The following is a 14,297-nucleotide window of genomic DNA, read 5'->3' on the forward strand; positions in this document are numbered from 1 at the left end:
GCTGAAGGTTACGTTGCTGAGGATGGCGTTGCTGAGGGTGGCGTTGCTGAAGGTTGCATTGCTGAGGATGGTCTTGCTGAGGGTTGCGTTGCTGAGGATGGCGTTGCTGAGGATGGCGTTGCTGAGGGTGGCGTTGCTGAAGGTTGCATTGCTGAGGGTCACGTTGCTGAGGGTCACGTTGCTGAGGATGGCGTTGCTGAGTGTGGCATTGCTGTGCCCAGCTGTGGGGCTGTGGCAGAGAATTTCTGTGGGAATCTCCTCACAGAGGAGCCCTCACAGACAGCACCTGCACACAAACACCCAGTCCAAGGCTTGACTAAAACATTTGACCCTTTATTCCTAAACATGACAGAAATTCAAGAGTGAGGGCTGAGCAAGAGAGCCGGCAGCTGGTGGCTGCCAGGAGCAAGGCCCCACAGGCCCCCACCTCCCTGTCCTGTGCTGTAAGTTGATTTTTATGATGTTTTTCACTTTTTCCCTCTAGTGTTTTAAATTATTTGATGATTCACAGCCTCCCTTTTTTCTAGGAATTGAGTTTAGGGAAGGAACACTTCTTTCACAGCCACACCAGGGCCTGGGCGGAACTGAGGGTCTCCTTCCTCAGCTGCCCCTCAGGGTGAGGCCCTGCTCATACCCACTGCCAAAAGTGACATTTTTCAGCTCTACCCCTTCTTTCAAGTGGATCTCTGTGTTATAGCAAAGCTTGCTGGTCTTGGCAGAGGCAATTACTTCAACTTTGCTTAACTTCTTCCCAACTCATACACACTGGAGTGTTTCTTACTGATGAAAGTCCATATTCCCAGCAAAAAATAAAAGGCCACAAAAAATTCGAGAATACCTTTGTCAGTCAAATATGCTTGTCCATAATTATAAAAGATGCACAGTTAAATTGTCTGTGGGGAAAATATGCCTGAAAGGTTGAAATTAACTATTTTGAAATTCAAATTTGCCTCTGGGAAAATTTGAGCCATAATTTATTTAATTAACTGTATGGAATCAACCCTTTCAGATATTTTCTGTTTTTTCATGGGGAAGATGGTACCATTATATGGAAGGAGATGGCTTGTTATCACAGCTAGTTTAATTAAACTCATAACTTTTTCTAATGTTGGATGTGGTCTAGCATCCAGACTGAGTAGTGTAACAATTTATCATCAGTCTGGACTTTTCCAGTAAAATAGCAAATGGTTTATTAAAACCATCATTATTTCTTGGCATTGGAACTGCTATTGTGAAAATCATTATGACAGCCACCGATTTCTGTATTTTAAAAACTTGCAATATTTGTTTAAAAACACAAATTTTGTCAAAACAATTTTCCTTAAAAATGTTAGGGTTTTTTCCGACGGTATTGTGGTAAAAGGAGTTTTGGTTCTGAGTGTCTGCAGTGTAGACCCAGTTCAGCACAGACCAGGGCAGCAATTTGTTTCATACAGCTGGAAAAAACAAGATGGCATTCAAATAGAAAATAATATAGTTGGTAACAGCTTACTAGCTTATAACTTTTTGTTTTCTTTAGCTGGGTAACTTTTTCTTAAATGTTTTCTTTCTCTGAGTGTTCTTGTCACTATCTACAAAACAGCTGCAGCTTTGATAGAGCTTTTGCTTTAGTTTCAGTCATGGTCCTGTGCAGAGGGGTGCTAAACAAAGTTTTGAACAGAAACCAGTGTGAAGATGCATAATAATAAAATAAATTTCACAGTCCGTGAATCTAGATGTGAAAGCTATAAATTACAATTTCATTTGCTTAAGGGAAGCACAGATTTCTTGTTTAAGGTACCCACATTTTTTACATATGCTATTCTAAAATGAATAGAAGTGTTTCAGGCCTGCTACCACCTGAATGCCATTATTCTGAGGATGTCAATTCTGCAAACACCTCCACCTGCCACTGAATACTACAGGATTTAAGCGCATACTAGAAGCTAGCAGGCACCTGCTGTGAGCCTTAACAACCTTGAATTGCCTTTCTATCAGTAACCTGGCGATTATGTTGCCCATACCAAAATTCCCTCTTGACCATATTTTAACAGATAAATGTGTATTTTGTGCTAACCGGGTGTGAGAGCAAAAGTAGTTTTCCCTGTAAGACTCTTCTTCCTTCAGTGAAAATGGTGTATTCATCTAAATGCAATTCTAGAGAGAAAAACCTTCTGTCATTTCCTCTTTGTGCTTTCAGAGACATGTATGAAATGTAGAGAAATGTAGCTAAAAATGCTTTTATTTTGTGGTTTTAATGAAAGTGATGGCCTAGGTATCTGTACTCCCTGCGAGTCTCTGTAGCTCCTTCTGGCTGTCAAGCAGTTAGGGGTTTCCTGGTGCTGCAGCAGTGCTGGGAAGGTGGGATGCTAAAGGGATTGCAATGGTAAAAGGAGTTTACAACATTGCTCTAGGAAAACACTTTTCCTTCTGAAGTTATTCACCAAGTGCTGCAGAAGAGATTGAGAGGACCCCACTTACCCAGCAGGGACACAGGCAGCAGCTGTTAGATTTTCCACTGCTGTGTGGGTGCACGTGCACATAGAGGTCAGTTCCCAGTCTGTCAGGATGCAGGAATGAGAAGCACTGAGTCATCTGAAGAGACTTTCTCTGAGTTTCTTTAAAAACAGAAAGGGAGGGGAGAGAAAAAATATCGTTCCTAAGTGGTTGCTTGGAATTACTTCTGGTAGGGGCCAGATTGCAATTACAGATGTGCTGAACGCAGTGTCAGCTCTCTTGACAAATTCAGCGTTTGTGCTGCTGTCCACAGTATCTATTTCAGACAGCTTGAGCCATAAAGTGTTCTGGCTGTAAGATTGAGAGCAGGAGTAGAGCCTACAGTTGCTGACAGAGCCTTGGGTTCGTGTTCCTCACGTACGTTCACACTGATTGCTGTAATGAGGGGACCAAGTGATTTTAAAATCGGCATCACAAATTTGCACTTTTTCTGCAAGCCCTATGTCCTTCTGTAGAAGCAGTAAGAATTGAAGTTTGTAACTTCTCCTTTGCCATTCATCTGCTCAGTCTTTATTTACATTCTGAAAGAGTAATATTGATCTGAGGACATTATTATAATTTCACTATTTTCTATCATGTTTTCTAGGCATCCAATTGTTTGATTAGATTTTTTTGACCATTGCTGTGCCTAGAGCAGAGAGTTTTATTGAGCTATTCTGGATGATGCTTCATGAATTTAGAGTTGTGCAGCATGTAGAGATAGCAATCTTGCAGACTGTATCTCTTGAATTAGATTGATTAGAATCTCACTGGTTCTTATCACCTGGCCTGTGTAAATAAGTAGAGTAGCTGAGAGCCTGAAACCTGGCTTCCAACAGCAACTGGTCTTAAGGGATGCTCCAAAATGTAGAGAAAAGGTAAGTTTATACTTAGTAAAAGCCAGTTAGAGACTTTTAATTAAAACTTGTCAACATTGTTTATTTGATGTCTTCACAGTTTGTGGGTTTCTGAAAGACTTGTCTTGCAATTAGGGTCGCTCCATCCATAGGAAGAAAAAATAGTCTGACTTCATGAAACTTTTTAAGTGACCTATTTTTTTTTCCTGAAAGCAGGTTTTAAGTCTTAGTATACTTAGAGGAAGAATTATTTCTGAAAGGTTCCTCAATACTGAGAGGACTTTTCAGGCCTCCAGAAAACAATCCCCTAAGACCAATTCTCCTGGCTGTGAACTGGTTTCTTAGGAGGAGTTGTGCATTCAGACTTGGCGTGCTCCTGTGCCATGCAGTAGCGCCTCCTCTGCTCTCCTGCCTTACTCCTGGAATGGTTTGTGCAGGTTGCACAACTAACAGAGGAGGATGAGGTTGTGTTTGGTATCACCTAATAACTCACCTGCTGTTATGTGAGTTGTTGTTGAGCAATAAATAACAACTTAGAGCAAATGCAGCCTTGCTGGAATTGCAGTTGGAAAAAGGGAATGATTGGAAGAGAAATATCCATCAGAGGTGGAACAGGTCTTTCATCAAAACTTTCATGTTTGAATGCACTCAGAACCTCCAGATGGGCTGGTGCTGCTTCAGATGTCATGGGAAGGATGTAAAAAACAGAGGAGTGTTTTATAGCCTAAGACATGGAAATGGATGAAAAATTAATCTTTTCCTGATCTGGCTTTCATAGGTGTGAAATGGATGTTGGGTAGCTCAGTGCTGAGCTGAAACACACTGTGCCTTGGGTGGGGGAAGCCCAAGTGCATGAGCCCAGGAATGCAGATTTCAGACATGACTCCCTATCACCAGGAATGGGGGTCTGGGGTTTGTGTGCTTTTCCCCTCTGTATTGGGATGAGAAATAGTAAAATGAGCTCTACTGCTTCTGAAACTTTCACCAAGCCCTCTGTATGTCAGACTCAACAGGGCTGAATAACATGGAGGAGCAAGGAAACTGTTATTTCCTTATTAACTCCAGTCAAACATGGAAATTAAATTCACACTTGACAAAGAAACAAAAACCAATTCTAATTTAAAAAATAAGTACCCGTGAAACTTAAAACCACCGAAACACTGGGGTTTTTTCCACCTTTTTTGTAAAGGGCCTTTTGCAAGTTTCATTGCTCTGTTATCCTCAGGTTTGTCATGGTTTATAGCCTGGATTGGGTTGAAATTTGTGATATGCTGGAGCTGAATTTCCCAAGTCCTTCCTTCAAGTGTCTTACCCAGTGAGCCGTATCTTCACATCGTGTATACTAACATGTAGAGCCTGACTGAAACTTGGAACATTGTTATTTCAGATATTTAGCTATTTAGGATATAATTAGAAATATGTGCTAAAGTTTAATGATGTCAATGGTTTGTTGTAATGGTCTGTATGGGTAGGGTTGTGACTTAAAACACGTAGACTAAAAATTTTGGTTGAAAACTGCCTGACAAACAGCAGTTAGTTATGAGCATTTTGCTAATGCCTCATTTACCCACAAAGTCACTTCACTTCATAGGAGCCTGTATAGTGCTGAGCTTTGAATCGATGATTAAAACAATGTTGATAATATGCCAATGTTTTAACTGCTGGACTCTGCTTGACTCAAGGTCTTCTGCTTCTCACAGTGTTTTTTGGTGCCTGGCAAAAAAAGGGCTTGAGATAAAGAGGAATTTTCATTAATGTGCTCAGTTGCATCTCTGATTTCTACACCTCATCAATAGAGTTCAGGGATAAGAAGGTAGGAAAGCCCAGCAGCAGAGTTGTATCACTGGATTATACTAGGGTGATCTACTGGAGCTGGGAAGAGGAATGGTCCCACAGCTGTCTGGGTTGGGATACTAAAAGCCCCAAAAGTAGGTGTAGCTTTTATTTGGCAAATGGGCATAAACAACCTGTCTCCAGACACTGCCATTAGTACCCGGGGGACTCCTGGGTTAGGTGGGTATGGCTCTGTTGTCCTGCAGCACTGACAATGCCTTGTTCCTGGCCCTCCTTATGTGACTGAGAAACAGAGGAGATTTTCCACAGAAGCTCTGTGAGACGTGCCTTTACTCACTTGCCTAAAGGCATTCACCTGAATTGTGAGTACCTGTTAAAGGTAAAATGCTTTTCCTCCTATGACGCCTTCTAAGGGATGGCACCTTTGTGAAGAAAGCATTGAAACAGGATCACAAGGGTGCAGAGATGCACAATGAACATACCAAAGCTTTGTGCAAAGTGGATGGTTGTGAGGACAAAGTCTCACTGCTGGAAGCATAAAATTTTTAAAAATGCTTGTTATTTCCCTGAAGAAGCCTGATATGAATCATCTTGTTGATATTCTAATGGATTTATATAGTACAAATATTCTGATTAAATCAGAAAAAGCATAATGACATCGTTATCAGATACATTTTTGTTCTATTTAAATTCACCCATCTATCAAAAATGCTCAGTGAAATACTAGAAGGGCACTTACTGGTTGCAAAACAGATTCACTTCATATTCTAATGGACAGGAATTGATCTAATCATCACATCAGGATTCTTGGAGAAATGAAAAAGCAACCAAAACACACTCAGAAGTCAAATGTTTTGGTTTTTGGACACTGATACCTACAAAATATGGAGAAAAATCTTTTCCCTTTTTCTGATTTTAAGACAGTTGTCTACATGTCAACTGTCTGCATAAAAATCCCCCCAGCTTCTTCCTTGTAACAAAGCTGTTGTCTCCTTGCTCCAGCCTTTAGAACATTTTGTTCTAGTTAGAAAAACCAAGCTTCACAGAAACCATGCTATTCCATGTGAAGCTAGAACAATCCTGGGGCTGTGGCCTGTCTTGGATGAATGCAGAATCTCGGAGCATTAGTGCTGGTTTGTGATCTGAACCAGGGGTTCACCAGGGAACCCTTGGGACCTGGGTTTTGGTTCCTGGAGCTCTGATTGCTGCTGAAGCACTCTGTGAGTGGAAGTGTTGTAGATGTCGGCGAACCTAATGGGAAGAATGATGATGTCTGACTTATTTCAGAAGGCTGAATGATTTCTTTATTATAATTATGCTATGATACATTAATATACTATATAAAAGAGGATACTAAAAACTACATGCTACTTTCTCTATCATATCTAACTAACTCACAACTCGTGACCCTGTTCTCCAGAGTCCAGACACAGGTGGATCTGACTGGCCATCAGGCCCAAACAATCCACCATGATCCAACCAAACATTTGTTCTAGGTAAACAATTCTCCAAACACATTCCACAAGAGAAAAACAAGGAGCAGAAATAGAAATTGTTTTCTCTTTCACTTCTCTCTGTGCATCTTTATAAAAATCTTGAGAGAGAGAGAAATGTGCTTGCCACATGGAAGTGCCTGTGAGGTTCCTGTGAAGGAAAGGCCAGGAGAAGTGTCTGGCTGTGGAGAAGCACGCCAAATGTGCAGGGAACCTCAGGAAGGGTTGGGGTTCTGGGACCTGGTCCTCTGCTGGTGGCAATGTTCCTTTTGGGTTTCTTACGTATGATGCACCCAGGAAATCCTCTCCAGGAGATTTGCCTTTGATCACATGAACTTAAACTGTATTGCTAAATTTTAATGGTCTTCAATAGTCTTCACCCTGCTTTCTACGGGGTGCCCTGATATAATACATAGTATATGGGATTTTTGGAAACCTCCTCTCCTTCCTTTCCTGCTCTCTGGCCTGTCTCAGCCTCAAGCCATTTCAGTCTGTTTCCCCAACCTAAAATGCATTTTTTTGCAATCCTATGAAGTTAGTCTTGGCTCCCTCAGACCCTTTCCTCCTGACAACCACTTTCTACCTGGGACATTCTCACATATTTTCACAGGTTGCCTACAACCTGCTCAGTGGGCCCTTCTCTCTGCTCTCCTAAGCTGCCCAGGGTTGCTGGTGTTCCTGCCTTGTCCTGCAGACAGGTTGCAGAGTGGCCTCCTGGTGAGCCAGCTCCTCTCTTGGGACACATCCAAGCTTGCCATCAACAAGTTGAGCTGGGGTGAAGGGAGAGATTTCCAGCACGTGTGTGCATGAAAAGCAGTGGAAAGGGAAGCAGGCAGGCAGTAGTTGAATCAAATAAAACTCTTTTTATGGTTCCCTTTTCACATCTTGAATGTCTCAAAATATCACTGAACTTTATTCCCTCATGGCAATACTGCAGAGCTGCTGACAAAATCTGTTTGCATTTTTCAAACTGCTCTTTTAAATGCTGTGGAGAGCAGAAAACTGGTGCATAGCCGGTGTCATCCTTTCTGCTGCTCTCTGGTAACTCTGCTTGGCCATGATATGGCCAGATGCCCACCAGAATTAATGGAAGTTCCCATTCCCACCTCATCCATAAATGCATGGAGTTCACCTGTGTAGTTGCAGGCTTTTACCCTTGTTACTCTTATCTCTCCCCTACTTCAATGCCTGTTGCAGTCATTTGCACTTTCATTGCATACAACTAATGTAATTACTTTGCAAAACAGATTAGTATCTAACACCTGCTCTACTTCTAATTAAAATGACTGCCCTAAAATTATTCATGAGGACAGGAATTTGCTGATGCTTATATTAGGGGTAATCCTTGCTTTGGCAGTACAGGTAACAGTGCCTGGTTGTTATGTTTGCTTTTTTCCTTAGGACCATCCTTTCAGTTGCTTATATCTTTGTCCATCTTCTAATAATTAAACATATTTTGCTTAGGAATATTTCAGCTGAAATTGTTGAATCACAACAAAATCTAAGAAAAAGTCATATATTCTTAATGCTAAAAATGCTCTTACAACATTTTTTAGCAGTGTTAGCAACTTCTTGGTCATTTGCAGGCAATAGGAAACTGAAAGGGTCAACCTTTTATATGAAGAGATCTAACCCCAGTCAGTAGCAGGGGTGGTGCTGAAGCAAATCCCAGTTCAATCACAAACCTTCCCAGAATTTCAGTGAATTTATCTGTGCAGTGGGGTACCTGGCTCCCCTTCTGCTGTCCCAGCGGTAGGATTTATCTGACAAGATCTGAGCATGTGTAAACTCACATAACAAAAGAGCCAAAAGGTTTGCATGAATGGGAATACATTTTCACTAAATTAACAAGAAACATGTCTGCAACACTATTCTGTCCCTTCCTCTGCCTACCTGAAAGCATGAAAAGAGAAGAAGCTCTCAGCTAAGCACCGAGAAATATTGAATAGTGCTAAGGAAGAAAGGATACATTTTTTCAGTCTTATTTTCATCATGTCCACTTGCTATCAGTTCTGAATGAAAAATGTTCATGCTGTATGGATCTTGTTTTACTGAAAAATTAGAGTGAAGACAAGAACAAACCAGATTAGAGCTCCTTCTTAATTACAGACTATAATTCTAGCACTGATGATCTTGAAGAATATACATTTATGATAATTAAAACTCAGGAAAATCTTCATAGTGAGAGTTTTCGTCTTCACACCAGACATGATTTTGCAAGTTGCACCAATCATTTCTAGATATGCTTTTGGAAATGGCTGTGTAAGATACAATTTTTCTTCTACTTGTAGCAATTTGGAGTAAAACAAAGTGCTGCCACTTAAAATTTTTCCGTGCCCTTTTACTGAGCTTAGGCCATTTCAAATGATATTTTCCAGGTAGCATGGGAACAAATCATCAGCAGGGCAGTCATGTTTAGCTGCTCATTAATGAAATCAGTGTTCTGAAGCATGGATTGGCAGAATGAACAAAGCTAAAGCAATTACAAAACTCTCTGCAGAAATGTGTAGAAAATTGAGGGTCTCATTTAAATTGTTAACAGCTTACCAGTACTAGATTTGAACCCAAGAAACAATTAATTTGATCATCTGCTATACACACTAATTATAATGATGAAGAAACAGTTGAGAATGGACTTCTCATTTGGTGGGAAAAGGAGATAGGAAAGTAATGTAATATGCAGTTGCTAGTGTATTGAATTGCTCTCCCTCTTGATCATCACTTGTCCCTCTTGGTGAGAGGGAGAGAAGCAAAGGGAGGACACACAGGAGATGCCACAGGGCTGCACATCACTGGCTGTGCCTCAGTCCCTGTCACTGGTGGTGCTCTGGGAGCAGCAGGGCCACGAGCCTTTCCCACATGGGGGAGTTTCCTGCTCACCAGCTACCAGCCCGCAGTCCCTTCCAGGAGAGCAGGGTTAGCATTACTAATGTCTCACACCACACCAGCCAGGTCATTAATTTTCTGATTAACAGCAGTTCTTACAAAAAGAGACTAAACTGTGCATTGCTCTAAACATAAATCTAGTGCAGTGGCACTAAATTGGATAGGAGCAAGTAAAACAGCCCAACTGAAGCTCATACCTTGCTAACAGGCCATTTAGATAGGCAGGCCATAACTTCTGAGCAGCCTGAAATAAATCTGTGGTGTGTATAGTTTCCAAAATGCCTACATTATCTATTGCTTAATCAGTAGTTGTGTAAGAAATCACTGTGGTTATCGGAGCATAGGAAACAGCTTTACTGCTTCCATTAAGAAGTACCATTATGCTATAGCAACGCATTATCTTCATAAATCATCTGTACTGGGAATATATTTGTCAAGTTTTGAACAGATTGTGTAATTATCACATAATTTTATTTCAAGGGTTCATAACAGGGAATTAGATATGACATTTGGAAATATAAACAGTGCACTTGACTCGCAGAGAAGTTAGCCATAAATGTTTAAAGAACTTGGCTCTAAAGGATTTTTATAATGCTTTGACAACAGGTTCTCAGAATTCATATTGTGCATATAACATGTATAAGGGCAGCTTATGAGATTTTGGACCAGTGAGGGCATGTGACAGATGTTGTGAAGTGAGCACAAGTCCTTTGCAGTGTGTCAGAGCTGCCAACGTGTCCTCCACAATGCTTCTAGTGGAAAAAGTTATGAAGAAAAAAAAGAAACCTAGGAAAGGTTAGAATACTAATAAAACTTTCTATATTTGTTACAGAGAACCTCCTAAATGTGGAAGATTCAGAAATGTGAGAGTTAATGGACTGGTAGCACAGTGTCAGTGTTAATGATATCTGTCAATGTGTTAATTTTCCTTTGCACCTGGAACATGTTTTGAGAAATACATCACTCATATTGCAAAAGAACCAGTGATTTGTCATGTCTAGCTGTATGACATGTGGTGTGAAACTGAGCAGTGTCCAGAATCTTTTCTGCTGTGAGTATTAGGACCTCCAGTATATTAAGGAGCTCTAATATGGAATATGGGGTCTTGTAATTTCACTTATTTGCTGAAGTTTAGAAGGCTGATTTCATAATGACTCAGTTTGCTCTTCTGCAAAGTGAACGTGAAATCCTCTGCCTCCTGTGGATGTCCAGAGAAGCCAAACTAAGTGAAGTCTTCTGATAACTACAGTGTAAATGCAGTCTTGTTTCCACAATGCAGCAATGCTGTGTGGCAAGTTGACAAAGGAAAAGTTATGTCTGGAAACAGTAAGCAACTTCCCCAGCTCCCAGGCCAACTATAAGGCTGGAAACCCACACTTATTACCAAGCACATCCTGCTTTCTGATGATTATATTTCATTGCTAAGTCAGAATGTACAATCTTTCCCAAGTAAATTTCCTCCTTCTATTCTCCCAGTAGTCCTTTAAATCCGTGATCCATAACCAGGGAGCTGCTATCTCTGAAATTGATATGTCTTTCTGAAATGTTATGATGAATTGAGTATTTTTTTAAATAATCCTAAAATAGGGATGGATATCAAAACAGAGATCTGTTGTTGGACTGAACTCACTGGAGTGACAGCCGAGTGCAAATAAAAATGACCATTATTAAGCCCTTTACTTGATAGGTTTTGCTTGTAAATCCTGGCCTTCACACTTCTGGACTGTTTGGTCCTGCACTAATTGTTCCATACCCCTCAGTATTTACAATTTAAATAGTATTGACCTAAATTATTACTACAGTTTTATGGAGTACAACTCTTAACAGAAAAGGCTTTTCCTCTTTCACCTTTAGAGAGATTTTAATACCTTAAGTTAAAAGAATAGTGCATTGAGTAGTTGAATAGTCCAATACAGACATTTGAGGAGAGGGCACTTTGGCACTGGTGTTCTGGACTACTTGCTTTTCACTCTGTCCAAACCTGACCTTACCTGGTCTTAACTTGCAGGGTTCCTGCTGCTGTATGGTGCATATGACATAGGATGCATATGGAAATACTGGGAGGTACACACATCTCTCACTGCCTCTGACTGGCATTATTTGGGCAGCTTTTGTTATTCAGAAATGCAGATCATAGCTGGCTGCTGCTGAGGCTTTTGCTAGTTCTTTGTTTACCCAAGGCAATTTGTTTTTACTTCTGTTACTGTCAATTACTGAAAAATTCATTTTCCTTGTGATTTAACAAGTGGGCTTTATTTCCATCTAAAGGCAGTGGCAAGGAACTTGAGAGCTTAGCAAATTTGGTTGATTACAGGAGTGACACATGGGTGATGTCCTTGACACCAACATATAGACTGTGATGCTGTCAAGTATCACAATAAAAGTCTGATTAACAGAGCAAAGGCCTTTTGAGAAACAGTGTATCCTGAAGGCAGTACAACTTGCATGTTTAATATATGGTGTCAATCACCTCTCTGGAAAGATGCTTAGTATTTTATTTTTAAAAAGCTACTAATAGACAACTTGATGGCACAAGTTTTAAATGAAAATACTGCTGGCTAATGAGAAACAAGCTATGGCTGCATAACTGGTCATCCTATATTTTCAAACTTCTATTGCATTTAATTTTACATAAAATCACATAGTAGTTAGTAATCCTCTGTCTTCCAGCAATAGCCAGGGGGCAAAAGTAACTCATGAAAGCAAGTTTTTAAAAGCAGTGAATTCAGAAAAAGGTTGACAGTGCTAATTAAGGAATACAACCAAAAAAAACCGACTGTAATAAAAATGTGTAGTAACATGCAAACAAGATCACAAAGAGTATCTGTCCTGGGGATCTAAAATGTGAAGAAAAACTAGTGGTTGGATCTCATTACAACTTCTACAATATTTTAATTAATTCTAGCCTGATAGACATAAGCCTTTTCCAATCTCATGGGATATCTTTATTCAGTGCACTTCATGTGTGTGGAAGATCAGACAGCTACAGAAGCTGAGATGGGTAGTGCTGGCAACCTCTTGGCCCTGGCACAGTGGAAGCTGTGGGAGAGATAAACTCAAGGCAAGAACAAAAGTGAAGACATCATGTCTGGCTACTCTGTCTGCTCTGACAAGAGAAGATGTAACAAGGACTTGATAACCAAAGAGATTGTGTTGCTACGGGAACAGGGGCAAAGGGGTCTGAGTGGAAAATTTTGAGAACTATAAGTGGAAACTTAGAGAACTATAAATGCTGGTGACCAGTGTAATAAACTGGCTTTGCTTGCACCGCTTGGTCTGTGTCTCTCAATCCCCACACATGTGAACTACAATTACAGTCCCGAACCCTTCCTCTGTTACCTAACCAGGGAGGAAGAACTTGGGTTACACAACCCATCATGCCTAGGGTGGATCCACCTTAATGCTGCCCCTGTTTCCAGATGTGCCAGCTGTTGTTTCAGACTGCCCTTGCTACCTGCCAAATGCCAGAATCGTGCTGCTCCCATCCCCTGGGTGACACCAGCTCAGTCAGGTATGAGTCCCTGTGTCTGAAGCTGCTTGAGTGTGGAAGGGGCTTTTCCCCAGCCACCTCCCGTCCTTCTGCTAAAGGCTTTAGCCCACGCTGACTCACGTTGTGACAAACATGGCTCTCTGTTTGGAGAGCAGCCAGCCAAGGGACCAGAGCCAGGGTCAGCCATGTTGGGAAGGTCCTATGTGATGCACAGGCAGTGCTCTGCTGGCGAGGATGAGTGAAGATAACCAGTTTTCATGTCATCCTTAGCTATGCTGGGTCACCAAAAGGGATTGTATCTCTTCTGTCTGAGACGTGTGGAGCTATAACACTCCACATTCTGCAGTGCTTCTTATCCTGCTTTACTTCCAGGTGTTTAGCAAACCTCCAGGTAGGATTTTGTAGTGTATAGGAGGCAAAGGACAGAAAGTGCAGCCTAGGGAGAGGGATTAAAATGTCTTTGAGTGTTGAGCCACACTGATTATTCACTGTGGCAGGGCTGTGTGTCTTGGGCCACCGCTGCCCGCTGAGAGCAGAGCTTGAGAAGCTGTTCAGTCCTGCCATGTCCTTTCCAGCAGCTGCATTCCCAGCACATCCCTGGGTTACAGTTTGTTAGAGAGTGGCCTATGAAGAGCCTCTGCAGAGCTTGTGTTAGGGCTGCTCTGAGCAACCCTGTACTTTTATGTGTTATTCAGAGGATACCTGAGAATGGCAAAGAGCTTGCCTCTTCTAAGTATGCACAGTGCATAAATAATGCATGTCTCTGTGCAGCAGAGCTGGGGAAAATGTTTGCAGGACTTCAGGACCAGAAGGATATTGGTATGAATGACACAAACCTATACATTTAATTGTAGTGTTTTGCTTAATTTTTTACTGATTTTGATGTACATGGAGAGCAGAGAACTTTAACATCTGCATTATTTTGGCCTTGCTGGGCAAGATCAATATTTTATGCATTTATTTGGATTGCTTTATAAAAAATCCAGCACCATGCATGCCTTGGAAAAATCTCTGAAAGCCAATAAAGACCAGACCTTTATTAATTCTTCTTTAATCCTACCCTAAATCAAATAGCTCTCTACAAACAAATGCAACAAAATAGTTCCCAAAATTGCTTTTCAGTTTCCCACCACTTTAGTCTGTTGTAAGGCAGTGGTGTAAATCTATGTTTGGCCTTAAAGTGCCAAGTGGTCAAGAGTGCCTTGAAGGTTTATTAGTCTCTGGTTCATAAGGGAGTGAGTAAATATAAATTTCAAATGTCAAGGACTCTAAAGGAGAATGTTTGGCTTTTTTCATACTAAA

The 14,297-nt window shown here is 41.0% G+C and overlaps 1 long non-coding RNA gene across 2 annotated transcripts in view; it reads left to right on the forward strand.

The window, feature by feature from the left end:
* Nucleotides 1-14,297, forward strand: part of LOC137476857 (uncharacterized) — a 26,542-nt gene continuing 12,245 nt past the window's right edge. The window contains exon 1 of one of the 2 annotated variants that reach the window (XR_011000666.1): nucleotides 1-462. This is a non-coding gene — a long non-coding RNA (uncharacterized lncRNA). The remainder of the gene's footprint in view (nucleotides 463-14,297) is intronic. The other variant, XR_011000665.1, reaches the window with a different exon arrangement.

Source organism: Anomalospiza imberbis, chromosome 7 (genome assembly GCF_031753505.1).
Source record: "Anomalospiza imberbis isolate Cuckoo-Finch-1a 21T00152 chromosome 7, ASM3175350v1, whole genome shotgun sequence".
NCBI lineage: Eukaryota > Metazoa > Chordata > Aves > Passeriformes > Viduidae > Anomalospiza > Anomalospiza imberbis.